The sequence below is a fragment of the Rhinatrema bivittatum genome, chromosome 6 (genome assembly GCF_901001135.1).
Source record: "Rhinatrema bivittatum chromosome 6, aRhiBiv1.1, whole genome shotgun sequence".
In the NCBI taxonomy this organism is placed as follows: domain Eukaryota; kingdom Metazoa; phylum Chordata; class Amphibia; order Gymnophiona; family Rhinatrematidae; genus Rhinatrema; species Rhinatrema bivittatum.
Window position 1 is genome coordinate 167,165,081 of NC_042620.1, and position 15,984 is coordinate 167,181,064.

The window sequence follows — 15,984 nt, forward strand, 5'->3', positions numbered from 1 at the left end:
ACCCTCTGGCTATGCCAGTGCTGCCTCCTATTCTGGTGTTGGGGTTCCACGCCCCAGGCTTCTGTGAGGAATTTGATCGGATGATCCAAGAAGCCATTGGTAAGGCACTTCAGGGCTTCCAACCTCCATTGGCACTGATCCTGATGCCAGTCCCAGTCACTGACCCGATGCCCATGGTGCTTACACCACTTCTAGGCAGACTGGGTGTGCTGCTTGGTGCTCTTCCACTGGTGGAACTGAGAGTACCAGTATGTCCACCGCCTTCTACGCTGATACCTTTGTCATCGGAAGATGAAGAAACACCGATACTCATACCGCCATCTGTAATCTTGCCACCGACTCACCCGTCGATGTCACAGGTTCCATCGGTGCCTTTTCTGCCATTGGTACCGCATCGTCCTCCATCGGTGCCACCATCAATGCCCTCAGTGCCGCCATCAATGTCTCCTCTGGTACCATCGATGCCTAGGCCTGATCCTTCAGGACTAACGCCATTTCTTCCCTCTGGTGATCCAATGGGAGCTAGTGATCAACCTTACGATCCTTGGACCGATGACTCTTCCCAGGATTCTAATGATTTGCCCTCAGAGCCTTCTCCCCCTGAGGAAAGATGATTCTCTCCTCCAGAGGATCTCTCCTTTATTAATTTCATAATGGAAATGTCTGAAACAATTCCATTTCAGCTTCAGACAGAAGAGGACTCAAGGCACAAGATGCTGGAAGTACTCCAGTTTCTTGATGACCCAAAGGAAATCATGTCTATTCCTATTCATGAAATCCTAATTGACCTGCTAAAAAGGAATTGGGAGCACCCAGGCTCGGTACCACCTGTCAACTGAAAGACAGATGCCACCTACCTTGTCCAGACAGCCCCTGGCTTTCAAAGAACACAGCTGGATCACCATTCTGTGGTTGTAGAGTCAGCCCAGAAGAAGGCACGACAGTCTAAACCTCATTCCTCCATACCTCCAGGGAAAGAACAGAGGTCCCTGGATGCTTTTGGTACGCTTGTCTACCATGGCTCAATGCTCATTTCTCGCATTGCTTCCTACCAGTTATACTTGACCCAGTATAACAGGGACCTGTTCAAGAAGTTCCAAGATTTTTCAGAATCTTTACCAGAACAATTCCAGGATCCACTCAATGCTCTGGTTCAAAAAGGCCTAGATGCTGGCAAGCTTGAGGTCTGTGCTGCCTATGACATTTTTGACACTGCCTCTAGAGTTTCTGCAACGGGGATTAGTGCAAGAAGGTGGGCCTGGCTGAAGTCCTCAGACCTATAACCAGAGGTGCAGGACCGGTTAGCAGACCTACCCTGCACCTGAGATAATCTCTTCAGGGACAAAATCCAGGAAACAGTGGCACAGCTAAAAGACCACCATGAAACGATGCGCCAACTTTCCTCAGTTCCCTCTGATTTCCCATCCACTTCTAAGAGGATATTCCAAAGGGACTCTAAGCGACTGTCTTTCAAGCCACAGAGATATTATCCTCCTGCCGCTCGAGGTTGTCCTTCCAGACCTTACCAGAAAGGTCAGCCCAGGCGAGCCCAACCTCAAAAGACCCAGCCAGCCCCTCAACCGGGCCTAGCTGTTGGATTTTGATTCCTCACTGGAGAGCATAAGCCAACCTTCTCTACCGTCCGTACCAGTCGGCGGTCGACTGTGCAATTTCACCAACATATGGGCCCAAAAAACAAGAAGGAAGTCGGTCTAGCAAAGCCATGAGGAATATGAAACAGAAAAGTCGAAGTCCTCAAAAATATTTATTAGTAAACAATATTTCAGTAAGTGCTAGACTCTCTACCTGGGTAACATCAAGCTAGGTTGCGAGAACATTGCACAAATCTCTTCTTTGGGTGAGTTTCTTCACTCCGAAGGTCATTAAATCTTCACAAGAGAGCACTGCTCTGTTCGTATGTCTCACTTTGAATGTCAAAGTGGCCCCTAACCCCTACACTAATACCTAAACCTCACCTCGAGTTACTAGGTGGGCCTCCCAAAGAGATTTATTTATTTAAACATTTTTATATACCGGTGTCCGTTTACACATCATACCGGTTTACATGTAACAAAAAGGACAAGCCAAAAAGAGGCATATCTTTTACATGGAACAGAGAACAGTTAATAATATAAGTTAATAAAATAACAGGTGAACATTAAAAGAAACTTTGGTTAAGGAATTAAACAAGGAATATCATAAATAAACAATGAATAATTAACATGAGTTCTAAGAGCAAGGGCATTTAAGCGGGGAGGATGGTAATAAATATTTGACAGTTCACATTGGCTAGACGAAAGTGTTTACAAAGCGAGGATTTATTTGCAAATCGGAGCATTAGGAGAGGGGTGCACAGGGACAGAAGTAGACTTGACAGGCATTTAAAAGCTGGGGAAGAAAAAAAAACTGGGGTAGGATAGAAGAGTAATGAGTGCACCACTGAGACCAGACAGGGAGGGGCACTTCATTGGGAGCTGGGGGAGAGCAGTTGAAAGACTAATGAGAGCTTTGTTTGATAGTGAGTCGGCAAAAAATTCAATTAGCGGTGAGGGGTCGTTCTCTAAGATAAATACCTATCTAGTGCAAGGGTATTTTGGCTAGTCAGTGTCTCTCTCTCTCTCTCCATCTCTCTCTCTCTCTCTCTGGTGGTAGGGCCCAGCTGCTAATTAACCAGATAAGTCCAACTTATCCAGCCAAGTAATATTTGAATAGAGTCCATCAAGCTAGGGTGAGTAAACACAGTAGAAATCTCATCTCTGTGAGACTTTCCTCACTCCAAATGATGTCAAATCATCACCAAGGTGTACTGTCAGTTCAGACATCTCACTCTACATGTAAAACTGGCCCCTAAACCAACACCTCACCTCAAGCTATTAGCTGACCCTCCTATAGGCATATAAATAGTTGAATACTATGAAGACCTTATAAATATTCTCTCTCTCCCTCCCCCTCCTATTAAGGGTATATTGCACAGCTTAACACCAGGAAAAAAGGCATTTTTTTTCTGGTGTGATATTGCCTCTCATTTTAATTAATCCCACCCAAACCCTCCCCTTAAAAAATTTGCATTCACGCCATGCGATAATTGTGTAAAATAATTGTATTATCGCATGTGTTATGGCATGTGTTATGGCACTAATGCCATAACACATTTTGATGAATGACCCTGATAATTTGATATTGACATAAAGATGAAGAGTTTTTTTTATTGATATTAAAAAACAAACAAACAAAAAAAAAAAAACAGACAGCAAGTAGGCTTTGATTCCTATGTAAACAGAAAGCCAACAGTACCCTGTTGATTTACAATCAACATGATACTGACACATTCTGAAGGCGGATAGCCAGCTTAGCTATTTTGTTCTATTTTATATTCCTCTTTTAACAATTAGTCACAGATTTAAATTATGTGTTTTAAATGTTCATTCCTTAACAAGCTCCCTTTTACTATCTGTTTACAGACAGGCCCTTTACCAATTAGGAAAACTTGCTTAGGGGAGGGCATACTATGCAAGTTAGTGCCATGAAAAGTTTGGGTTTGTAAGGTGGGAAAGAAAAGGATTAAAAGGCAGAGATTTTATTATTCCTAAAGTCAATCAGTCCCAGATATTTATTTGTCATTTGCAACTAAGGGTCCTCCAGTTCTGTATGGATTTGAAAGCTGTCTTCCATTGCAGTCTAGGAATTGAAGTGCAGATTTTGAAAAAATGATAGAAATCTATGTCCTGGAAAGGATTACTAGTTAAACAGAATGAAAACTTAAACTCCATTATGCCTTTAGTTTGATGATACTCTGAAGGTACTTAAAGATCAGTGAATAAAAATCCAGGTTATCATTAGCACTGAACAAACCTTGTTCTTTCGTTTTAGCATTAGTCTCTAAATATGCTTGTATTCTTAGATTTGTCATGCAGACAAATATAAAACTACAATTCCCAGCAAGCCAAGAGAGAAGTATTGTAAAACAAGTGGACTCAAATTATTCGTGATTGCTTAGAGTTAATGGGCAGGATTAAATTCTTTTTCAGTGGTCCCTATTGGAAATAAATGGACTGGAAGGCAGCAAACTTGTTATAAAATGAATTTGTTAAACTGTCACAAAATTTGGCTGCTACAGCCAGTGCCATGCAAGATTTATTTTTGTGAGACGAAACTTCAGTGTTTTAAAAAGGGACTTGAATATTCATCTATCTTTTCCTCAGTAGCACTTAACAGATGTATCAGTTTATATAAATTATAGTATGGATTGAATAATGGAGAAGTCTGAGGTAGAGAATCAGCAGTAGCTGATTAAGCAAAAATTAATACTACAGCAAATAAAAATATAGTTTTTCAACTTTCAGCTAAAGTATTTGCCTTGAAAAAACCCCCCACCTTTTAGTCACAGTACCCACCTGACCAAATCTGCACTAATTAGTCTGAAGTCCCTCTTACTGAGTTTTGATTACTGTAATTGTAAGGACTTTCTCCTTACAGGAACAGTTTTGCTAGGTGATAACACAGTTGTTCTCATGAAAGGAATTTATTGAATATGATTATTGTAATTTTAAGATCATATTCAACACAGAAAGATGATTGGTTTGGCACATTTGAAACTCAATTGGCACTGGTATTCGTGTTTCTATCTTGTGCAATTCAGTCATTTTTCTGTGTGCAATTGTATCCACTATATATTCTGTTCTGTGTAAAATTCTATTTAGCAAATGTTTTCCTCCATTTTCTGCATAGTATTCCTTTCATTCTTTGAAATCTTGCATTAGATTTTTTTTTCTATGCAGGAGGATGACACATATTATTTTATTTACAGTATTTTATTTAAAAAATATGTTATACTGCACAATTCATCCAAAGCCACCAAGGCAGTTTCCAGTAGTCACATACACAAAAGTATAATGAATAATAAAAATACTAATCAGTATAAAACAACCTTTACACAAACATTACACACAACTTATAAACACCTAGAGTAGGTTAGGGTGGGAATATTGTGATATGGGCAATTTTCAATTGGATATCATCCTGCAATCTTCAGGAGCCATCTCTGCTTTCATTGTCATGCTCCCACATTCATTTCTGGACATATTCATTTCCAGGTACTAAAGGTTGCACAGAGATCTTTAAAAATAAAAAATAATAATGAAAAAACAACCAGAGTCAAGAAAAAGGCAAGTTGATATTTTGAGAACCTTGGATTCTAGCCATGAGTGAGAACTCACCTTGAGTACTGTATTTTATTTTGTAGGCCACATCTACAAAAGGACACTGATAAGTTAGAAGCAATTCAAAGATGGGCTACCAAAATAGCACGTGGTCTTCAGTATAAGCCATATACAGAGAGACTGAAGAAGCTAACGATGTACTCTGTTTAACAAAGAGAAAGGGGAGCCTACAGTCAAACATTTAAATAGCTATCAGACTTCAAAAATTACCAGAAAGAAACATTTTCTCATAGAATGAAAACCTAAAGAACATAGGGTCATTATATGAAGCTGAAGGAAAGAAGGCTAAAATGAAATAAGAAAGAATACTTTTCCATTAAGATGGTGGTGAAAACCTGAAAAAGACATCCCAGTGGAAGTGATAAGCCAACACAATGGCAGACTTCAAGTATATATGGGACAAAGAGCTTAGTGGCAGAAGAAGAGAGAGAATACCAAAAATTAAACCTGTGACAAGATAATAGGTAGACAAAAATGGGCAGATAGGGACCAAGTAGCCTTTATTTCATAGCATCTATGTTTTCTATAGGTCAAGCTGTTGCTTTAAAAATCACTTAGAGATTATTGGTCTAAGCTGCATAAAAAATAGTTGTTAGCATACTTTTTAGCCAGATTTAATGCAGGCATTATCTCCCACAGAGCACTGCATTAAATGCCTAATGCACTAATGGCTATTTAAAATTCCTGTGTTTTGTGGGAAATGTCATTGATGTGTTACCACTGCCAGCTATTTCAAGGACCACTGTGAGGCATCTCCTCCTTCATCCCCTACCCCCCCCCCCCAAGTTGTCTGACCCCCTTCCTCCGGTCATCTTTCTCCCAACAGCCAAAAAAGGCCCCCCTCCCCCCAAGTTGACTTCCCATTTACACATCCCTCCTAACAGTTGAGTAAGGGTTCCCTGGGCTGATGCCATCATCCTTTCCCTCTCCTAAACAGTCTAGGGTTCATCTGCACTGGATGAAACTCTTCTGGGGGAACAAAGACCACATGAGGTCAACTAGTGACATTTTGTATGGCTAAGGCATCAAGGAAGGAGGAAAGGGGCAGGAGGCAGCAGCTCTTTTCTTCCTCTTTCAAATTCTACACAACTGTTAATGGGGGAAGGAAGAAAGGGAGATGACTTGGAGGCTTTTTTTGAGACCACAGAGGCCTTGCTTGACTATCAAGGTCCTTATCTTGGTGATCAGGAGCAAGACTGGGAAGAGGGTCAGGAGAACAAGAAGGGTTTTGATGAGGGGTCTTACATGACTGTCATGGGGTGGCCCATGTTTTGGCTGTCAGGGGAACTGGGGAGAGAGTCATGAGGATAAGAAGGCCTTAATGTGCTGGGCATCATTGGGCCTTCATTGGGCATCATTGGGCTGGGCATCATTGGGCTGGGCATCATTGGGCAGGGCATCATTGTCTACCATGAGCCTTGCATTAACTCCTAGATGCTAGTGTACTAAACCTTGCAGAAGAGTTAACACAAATTTTGTTCAATGTGATGTTCATTAACCCTGTTTACATATTAATGAGGTGTTTTGTATGCATTTGAATGTAGACCAATTCATAATATTTTTGTGGTGAAAATCCACATTAGCACAGACTAAAATAAAACTGAATTAAAGTTAATGAGCATTAAGGCACATTAAAATACATGCACCTAATTAATTAATTAATTAATTTACATAAATTTATATTTCACACAGTCCTAAGGATTTTAATTCAAGGTGGATAACAGATAACATTCAAAATAAATAAATAAATAAAACAACCAATGTACTAAGATATATGTTTATAAAATATTTAGGACAAATTTAAAATAAATAATCATTTGTAAACCTTATTAAATTAAAAGGTTTTAACTTTCTTTCTAAAAAGATTAATATCTTGTTCCTCTCGCACATCTACTGGAAATGCTTTCCATAAAACAGACTCTATACAGGAAAAAGCCCAAGCATGTGAAATTTGCAATTTCAATTGGCGCAATGAGGGCGTGACAAGCATCTGAGTCCCTGAGGAATGTAACAACCAAGTACGAATGCGATTTCAGAATGGTACCCAGATTACAGGGATTGTCTCCATACAATAAGTTCTGAATACTTTTGAGTAACTTAAACTGTGCATGCCATCTAACAGGAAGCCAATGGAGGCTATCCAATATAGGTGTAATATGCTCATGCAAATTGATTCTCATTAACATTCACGCAGTGGCATTTTTAATTAAATGCAATGTCCACATATATGCCTTAGATTAATCCTTATGCAGATTATTGCAGTAATCTCACTCATCATATAACATGGTCTTCAATACTGATCTAAATAACTCTAATGATAAAAGACCTTTAAGGCAGTCTTAACAACATTACCCCTAAATTCCTTGTTTCAAACACTAAAGATGCCTCTTCAAATGTCAAGATACAAGAATCATTTAATGGTAAACATCCACCCACCCATAACACAGTTCATTCAACCAAATATTAATTGTTTTCATACAGCTCTGTAACCTGGTTGCAGGAATTTTCTCTTCCATGGATCAAGAAATAAAAACTAGATATTATTAGCATAGATAAAATAAGTTAAATCTAATGATTTAAAAATCTTCCTTATGGAATACAAATAAAAAAATAAAACTGCAGAAAGCACAGATCTGTGGGGACCTCCATACTTGCATTTCCTTCCATTTAGAACGTGAATATCCCACAAGGTCCTACTGCTTTTTATCCTGTAAAAAATACTTAAACCAAGCTAAAATCAGTCTTTTCATTCCAACATGCCGAAAGCATATTAACGCTGCATTACTTTTACACACTTTACATTTGTAACCCCCTTTCCAATTTTGGGCTCACAAGCAGGTCAATACAGTAAAGTGCGTCCACGGTTACCCTGCTTCTAACCCGCCTTCTACTCACAATTTGGCCGCGTTAGTCCAACCCACGATTCAGTATCCCCTTTAACCCATTCTTACCGCCTCTTTAAATCAACGAGTAACCCCTTCCGCCCGCGGCATGTATATGAGATGTAAACAATCGGATTAGCTATTCCCCCCCATTCAGTAACGTGCACCCCGACTAACACCTTTTTAACCTGCAGTTTAGCCACGCTTTTAACCTGCTAATTTACCGCCTACCCCTACCCCTGCATTAGAGGCAGGGGTAAGGGTAGACGGTAGGGGTGTGCATTCGGATTGACCGCATTAGTAAAACGCAACTCATATTTTTTTTTTACTTAAAAAATTGATTCGACATAAACGATCGGATTTCCCACATATCGAACATAGATATGTTCGATATGTGGGAAATCGCGATTGTTGAGCCAAAATAAAAATATAAACCCCCTCACCCTCCTTAATCCCCCCCCCCGACTTACCACAACTCCCTGGTGATGGAGCGAGGAGTGAGGACGCCATTTCTGCAATCCTTGGCGAGAAGCATGTGACGTCGGCGGCACGTCGAGTGACGCCGGCGTCACGTGATTCCCGGCTCGTTCGCGCCGGACGGCTCGTTCGGCCCAAAAAGAACTTTTGGCCAGCTTGAGGGGGTCAAGAGGCCCCCCCAAGCTGGCCAAAAGTTCTTTTTGGGCCGAACGAGCCGTCCGGCGCGAACTCGCCGGGAATCACGTGACGTCGCGTCTGAGTGACGCGGCGCCACGTGATTCCCGGCGAGTTCGCGCCGGACGGCTCGTTCGGCCCAAAAAGAACTTTTGGCCAGCTTGGGGGGGTCAGGAGGCCCCCCCAAGCTGGCCAAAAGTTCTTTTTGGGCCGAACGAGCCGTCCGGCGCGAACTCGCCGGGAATCACGTGACGTCGCGTCTGAGTGACGCGGCGCCACGTGATTCCCGGCGAGTTCGCGCCGGACGGCTCGTTCGGCCCAAAAAGAACTTTTGGCCAGCTTGGGGGGGTCAGGAGGCCCCCCCAAGCTGGCCAAAAGTTCTTTTTGGGCCGAACGAGCCGTCCGGCGCGAACGAGCCGGGAATCACGTGACGCCGCGTCACTCGACGTGCCACCGACGTCACATGCTTCTCGCCAAGGATTGCAGAAATGACGTCCTCACTCCTCGCTCGATCACCAGGGAGTTGTGGTAAGTCTGGGGGGGGGATTAAGGAGGGTGAGGGGGTTTAAATTTTTTTTTTGCACATATGTACATATACCCAACTCATTGGATTTTTTTTATGTCCATATTGGCCGCAAGTGGGACCCCCTTTCGGACATAAAAAATATGAACATAAAATTTTGCTCTGCACATCCCTAGTAGACGGCAAACTTTCCCCCAAAAGAAAACCTAAAAACCTAAAATCCCCTCCTCCCGAAGCGACTGGACATGTAAAATATTGAAAACCTAAAATCCCCTCCTCCCGAAGCGACTGGACATGTAAAATATGTGAATAAGTGTAACCAACTTACTTTTTGTTTCTTTTTCAGCCTTCTCTGCTGTCCTCCGGAGGGGGGCAGCCAGCGGGGGCAGCCGGCGGCAAAAGCGGCTTCCAGGGGCCCCAGCGGTAAAGATGGACGAATGCACGCCCGGGCGTACGCTTCGCTCATAGCAGGCGTACGCTGTGACGTCATGCGCTTCGCTGGCTCTAGCCATTGGCTTGAGCGCCCAAATTGACGGGCGCTCAAGCCAATGAAAGCACATGAACGCGCGTGCGTGATGTCACGGCGTACGTCACGCACGCCCGTCCATGTGCTTTCATTGGCTTGAGCGCCCATGCACTACAGGCGTGCGTTCATCCGCTTTCGCCGCCGGCTGCCCCCGCCGGCTGCCCCCTCCAGAGAACGGCAGAGAAGGCTGAAAGGGCTGAAAAAGAAACAAAAAGTATGTTGGTTACACTTATTCACATATTTTACATGTTGAGTCGCTTTGGGAGGAGGGGATTTTAGGTTTTTAGGTTTTACATATTTTACATGTCAAGTCGCTTTGGGAGGAGGGGATTTTAGGTTTTACATATTTTACATGTCGAGTCGCTTTGGGAGGAGGGGATTTTAGGTTTTCTTTGCTTAAAGTTGGGATCCACTTCCTGGTGCCTGTCATTTCAAATGTCATTTGAAATGACAGGTTCCATCGCACCCAGGATACCACAAAGAAACCTGAGATCTGCAAATAAAGCTCTACTAATTGTCCCCTCTGTCAAATCAGCACATCTCACGCAAGTAAGGGAAAGAGCACTGTCACTGGCTGGTCCTGTACTCTGGAATACCATGCCACTCGAAATAAGACTACAGACAAATCTGAAATTATTCAAAACTAATCTGAAAACCTGGCTTTTTAAACAAGCATTTTATAAAGATAAAGAAAAGGAGAAAAATAGTTGAGCGATAAGGATGCACCAAGCTAGAAGTTTTTAGTAACCTACATAAGCACATTAATGTTAAAATCAAACCGCCTAATTTGTTCCTAACAATCAGGTTTAACTTACACACCTAGTTTATTATTTTAAATTGTTACCGTACTATGATGGCACACGAGTAATTTGTAATCTATACCACCCCTATTTCTCTTTATCGTGCCCTTCTGTAAACCGTTGTGATGGTATTTAACTTAACGACGGTATAGAAAAATTGTTAAATAAATAAATAAAATAAATATAGGCGCTGTATAAAGTGCCTATACAGTAAAATGGGTTGTGCGGGCCTAACGTGCATTTGCAAGCTATTTAAATACAGTATCGAGCGGTAGGTGAGCCGGACTGTGCGTGCGGCAAACGCGGGTGCGCCCGGCACTAACGCAGCTCTTCCTACCGCTCCTTACTGTATCGGCCTGAAGGATAGGGGCACACAAGAGTCCTGGGGCCAATCCTTTTACTTTGTCCTACTCTGCCCCCACAAGAGCCTTGGGACAGGGATTTTTCCAATGGGGGGAGGGGGTGGTGGAGGACTAAATCCTCCTGGGATGACTGTCACTTTGTTGCCCTGGAGGGGAGTAACAGGACTCTATAAACCTTAAAGGATGTGAGTACCAACAAAAAACTCTGGAGGTTCAGATTGAGTGTCCAGAATTAAATTTATATTGTCAGAGGTCTTAGTAGCAATTTGTCACTTTTCACATCAGTTCTTGGCATGAAAAAGTGAATTTTTAGTTTTCCTATTTACCTGTGCAAGTGTCTCTCAGCATTGGACAGGGAAAGTCTCATCCTTTGTGTGTTAGACAAACAAAGTTCCAGTTTGGCAGGGTATCATTAGGTGGGATGGAAAACCCCTTCCAAAAATAGGGCCGGATATTAAAAGGGTTACGAGCGTCGGGCCTATTTTAAAATGGCCCAGCGACGCGCATAAAGCCCCGGGACGCATGTGAGTCCTGGGGCTTTACAAAAGGGGCGGTCCAGGAGCGGGGTGGGACAGAGCGGGGCTGGGGCCAGAGGCCTCTGACGTAGCGGCCATTGCCTGTGTTGTAGGATCGCATTCCGGCAGGCTGCAGGCGCGCGCAACTTGCGCCTGTCTAGAGGCAGGTGCAAAAGGTAAGACAAGAGATGTGGGGGGTTAGAGTAGGGCTAGGGGGGAAAGGTTAGGGGAAGGGGTGGAGGAAGGCAGCGCGCCTCGGCTCGAGCGAGGTGCACAATTGTGCACTCCCTTGCGCGAGTCGATTTCGAATTTTATAACATGCACGCACATGTTATAAAATCGGGCATACATGTGCGCACGCCGGGTAGCGCGCACACATGTAGGCCACGCGCACTTCTTTTAAAATCTACCACATACTGAATAGCAAAAGGATTACAGTTCTTGCACAGTTGTTTCCCCAAAGTCTCTCTCCCAGGATGAAGACTCTGGTTTGGTGTCCTCAGAATATAATTTTAGGTCTTACTCACAATTCTTCTCTGTAGTTGTTACAATAGGTTTTTTCTTAGGAAAACGTCCGGTAGCAAGAAACACTGCAGGTCTCTACAAATGTGGTCTCTTCAGGTAGGAAGGGTGGCCACAAACTTCCTCCTAGGAGCTTACAAAAATCTTCACAAAAAGAGAAAAAAGTAACACGTTACCATTTGGAATCTTCCTTAACTCCTGATTTAACCTAACTGGTACATATCCCCAGTTCCTTCAGACAGGGGTAACAGGACTTTCACAGAAGGAATTCTCAAAAAGAACTAGCACTAAGGGAGGCACTAATCCCCTTCCCACTAGAGTATTGGCCTAGGCTGTGAAACCCAATACCCAAGCAGGGGAGCAACTAAAAAAAACACTCCTACTTTCTCTAACTCCTAACCAAAATGCCACACCTAGCAATGCTGCAGCCTGCTTTTATAAGCAGCAGGGGACTTTTCAGACATGGAGCACCCTTCCCTCCACTTCCTTGCCTTTCCTAGCTCACAGGGTTCAAGACTAGCACCTTATCCTGATGATCCCAAAGAGTTGTCATACATTGAACCCTGAATCAGCTTGGAAATATAAAGCCCCTAACAGTTCACTCTGACAGTTATTTTGGAAAGCATAGTCACCTTTCTCCTACAGTTTGTTGATTAGCAGAGAAACTCCTTACATCGTTTGTTTGGATTGAATTTGCTTTCTCTTTTTTTTCATCATCTACAGGAAAAAAAAACATCATTTACTTCACATACGGTGGATGTGCAAAAATTGCAATTGAATCTATATTACAATCTATATTACCACCACATATGCTCGCTCCATGCCAGCTCTTATAATATTTGGAATCTCAGTGTGATCACTATGCTAACAGTCCATGAAGGAAAAATCCTTAACAGCAGGCAAAATGGTGACAATTTATTGAACATACACATGGTTTGGCATTACTGTTAAATAAGGCATTAGACAAATGAATTTCAAGTAGTGGCAATGCTGCAGATCCAAAATGCAAGCTCCATGGGGAAGAAACTGTCTCTAAAGTGTATCTCTGCAGCAGTAACAGGCCGATAGAGTAAAAATCGTGGGAGAGCGGGCGAGCGCCCGCTCTCCCGGCGCGCACAGGACACTCTCCTGTATGCGCAATACAGTAATTTAATTTATTTAAATTAGGGCCGGTGGTAAAAAGAGGCGCTAGGGACACTAGCGAGTCCCTAGCACCTCTTTTTGGACAGGAACAGCGGCTGTCAGCAGGTTTGACAGCTGATGCTCAATTTTGCCGGCATTGGTTCTCGAGCCCGCTGATAGCCACGGGTTCGGAAACCGGACGCTGGCAAAATTGAGCGTTCGGTTTTCAAACTGTGAGCCACGGGCCTATTTCAAATTTTTTTTTCTTTTTTTTTTTACTTTTTTTTTAACTTTCGGGACCTCCAACTTAATATTGCCATGATATTAAGTCAGAGGGTGCACTTCCCCGGCGCCGGCAGAAATTAACACCTACCTTTGGGTAGGCGCTAATTTCTTAAAGTAAAATGTGAGGCTTGGCTGCACATTTTACTTACTGAATTGCGCGGGAATACCTAATAGGGCCATCATAAGAACATAAGAAATTGCCATGCTGGGTCAGACCAAGGGTCCATCAAGCCCAGCATCCTGTTTCCAACAGAGGCCAAACCAGGCCACAAGAACCTGGCAATTATCCAAACACTAAGAAGATCCCATGCTACTGATATAATTAATAGCAGTGGCTATTCCCTAAGTCAACTTGATTAATAGCAGGTAATGGACTTCTCCTCCAAGAACGTATCCAAACCTTTTTTGAACCTGGCTACACCAACTGCACTAACCACATCCTCTGGCAACAAATTCCAGAGCTTTATTGTGCGTTGAGTGAAAAATAATTTTCTCCGATTAGTCTTAAATGTGCTACTTGCTAATTTCATGGAATGCCCCCTAGTCCTTCTATTATTCGAAAGTGTAAATAACCGAGTCACATCTACTCGTTTAAGGCCTCTCATGATCTTAAAGACCTCTATCATATCTCCCCTCATCCGTCTCTTCTCCAAGCTGAACAGCCCTAACGTCTTCAGCCTTTCCTCAAGCTAGATTGAGAGAACCTTGCCCAAATCTCATCTTGGAGTGAGTTTCCTCACTCCAAAGGTCATCAAATCTTCACAAGAGACCACTGTTCTGTTCGTAGGTGTCATGTACAATGTCAAAGTGGCCCCTAACCCCCTACACTCTTACCTAATCCCCACCTCGAGTAACTAGGTGGGTCTACCGTAGGGATACAAATACCTACCTATGGGCCATGACATTATGGCCAGGCACTCTCTCTCTCTCTCTCTCTCTCTCTCTCTCTCTCTCTCTCTCTCTCTCTCTCTCTCTCTCTCTCTCTCTCTCTCTCTCTCTCTCTCAGCTCTGGACCCATCAATTCACCTGAAATAGGACTTACGGGAGACATCGCAAATGGTGATGAAACCTTACAGCAGCTATCACACAGCCTAACACAATCCAAAGAGGTGTAGTTAAAATCGGCATTACAGCTGTGCGATAGCTCTTCACAGACAGGCTAACCCAGCCCCTAACTCCTCCTATTTTCTGAATTTGCATCGCACCATACGATATGGTGCGATCGCATGCGTTAACGGGGCTTTTCGCATGCGATAAGCCCTTAACACATGCGAAAATGCCTTATCGCATTTTGATAAATGACCCCCTTAGATTATAAGCCCTCTGGGGATAGAGAAATACCTACAGTACCTGAATGTAAACCGATCTGATATCTCAGATCGAATGACAGTATATAAAAATAATTAAATAAATAAATAAATAAATAAATAAATAAATAAATAGTGTAGCTGCTGTTATGTTTGGTTTATGACATCTGAATTTTTGATGTGAGTATTTATGTATTGGAAGAACCTGCTTCTGAAGAGAATGGCATTTAAATATGATTTTGATAAATCTGTTTGTCTCCCTTTGTTTTTAGGTAATTGATGCTTAGAAATTAATTTGTATGTAACCTTCCTAATTTAGGAATTTTTATAACATCATTTTATTTTTTTCTGTACTGATTTTTCAGGGCACAAAATCATGTTTGAAGTAGTCCAAGATACCACAATATTGTTGAAAAACCACAGCTGTTTTAAATGCTGTGTCTCTATGATGATACCGATGTTAGCTTGGGTAATGCAAATGTTATATAGTGAATTGGCCCCACTGGAAAAACTATGGCCCATAACAATTAATGCTCTTTTAGGTGAATTTTAAAACCCCTTATCATGCCAAAGCTGGGAGATACATGCTCATATCGACCCAGTGTGTGCCGTGTTGATATTAAGAAGTGCTTGGGTACATGCGTATCTCCTGGTATACAAGTACATTTTTTTTCATAAAGGGGTGGGGCATGGTCATGGTCTGAGTGGGGCATGGGCGGGGAATGGGTGTTCCAGGAAATATGAATTAAACCAGCATGTAAGTATTTACAAAAACCAGCGCGTGCCAGGGTCCCTATCTGCATAACTTTACTTCTGCTAGGGATGGCATGTAAGTCATGAAACAAAAAAAAACTAGGCTAATCAGTGGGATAAGGGTCGGGGCTAATAAAAGGGAGGCAAGTTAGCTAGGTGGTTTAGGAAGTCCTCTCCTTTACTGGGGCAAACTGGGAACAAACTGGGGAAACAAGTAAATACATTGGCACACGTATCTAATAAAATCCCTCCCGCTTATACGATCGAGGTGGCATTTGCAAACAGATGTGTGCTGATTTTGTACCATTCACGCAAATATGCATGTATATTATAAAATTGCTCTGTCCATGTGCAAACGTGCATACATGTGCTCCCGCATACAGGTCTTAAAATTCACTTTTTTATCATTAGCCTGGTGTACCATGCTTTAGTGAATAAGCCTGTTAAGCAGCAAACAGCAAAACTATAGGAGTAGAACACCCTATTATATTATTTACTTAGTGTTATTTCCTTGACT

At 42.5% G+C, this 15,984-nt stretch overlaps 1 protein-coding gene and 1 long non-coding RNA gene across 5 annotated transcripts in view; one reads left to right on the forward strand and one right to left on the reverse strand.

The window, feature by feature from the left end:
• ERBB4 (erb-b2 receptor tyrosine kinase 4) overlaps positions 1-15,984 on the forward strand; it is a 2,403,189-nt gene that overhangs the window by 226,027 nt on the left and 2,161,178 nt on the right. The window lies entirely within an intron of this gene.
• Positions 4,887-12,283, reverse strand: LOC115093824. Its single transcript, XR_003857418.1, has 3 exons — positions 12,006-12,283; positions 5,217-5,361; positions 4,887-5,115 (listed from the first exon to the last, which is right to left on the reverse strand). It is a non-coding gene; the product is annotated as an uncharacterized LOC115093824 (long non-coding RNA).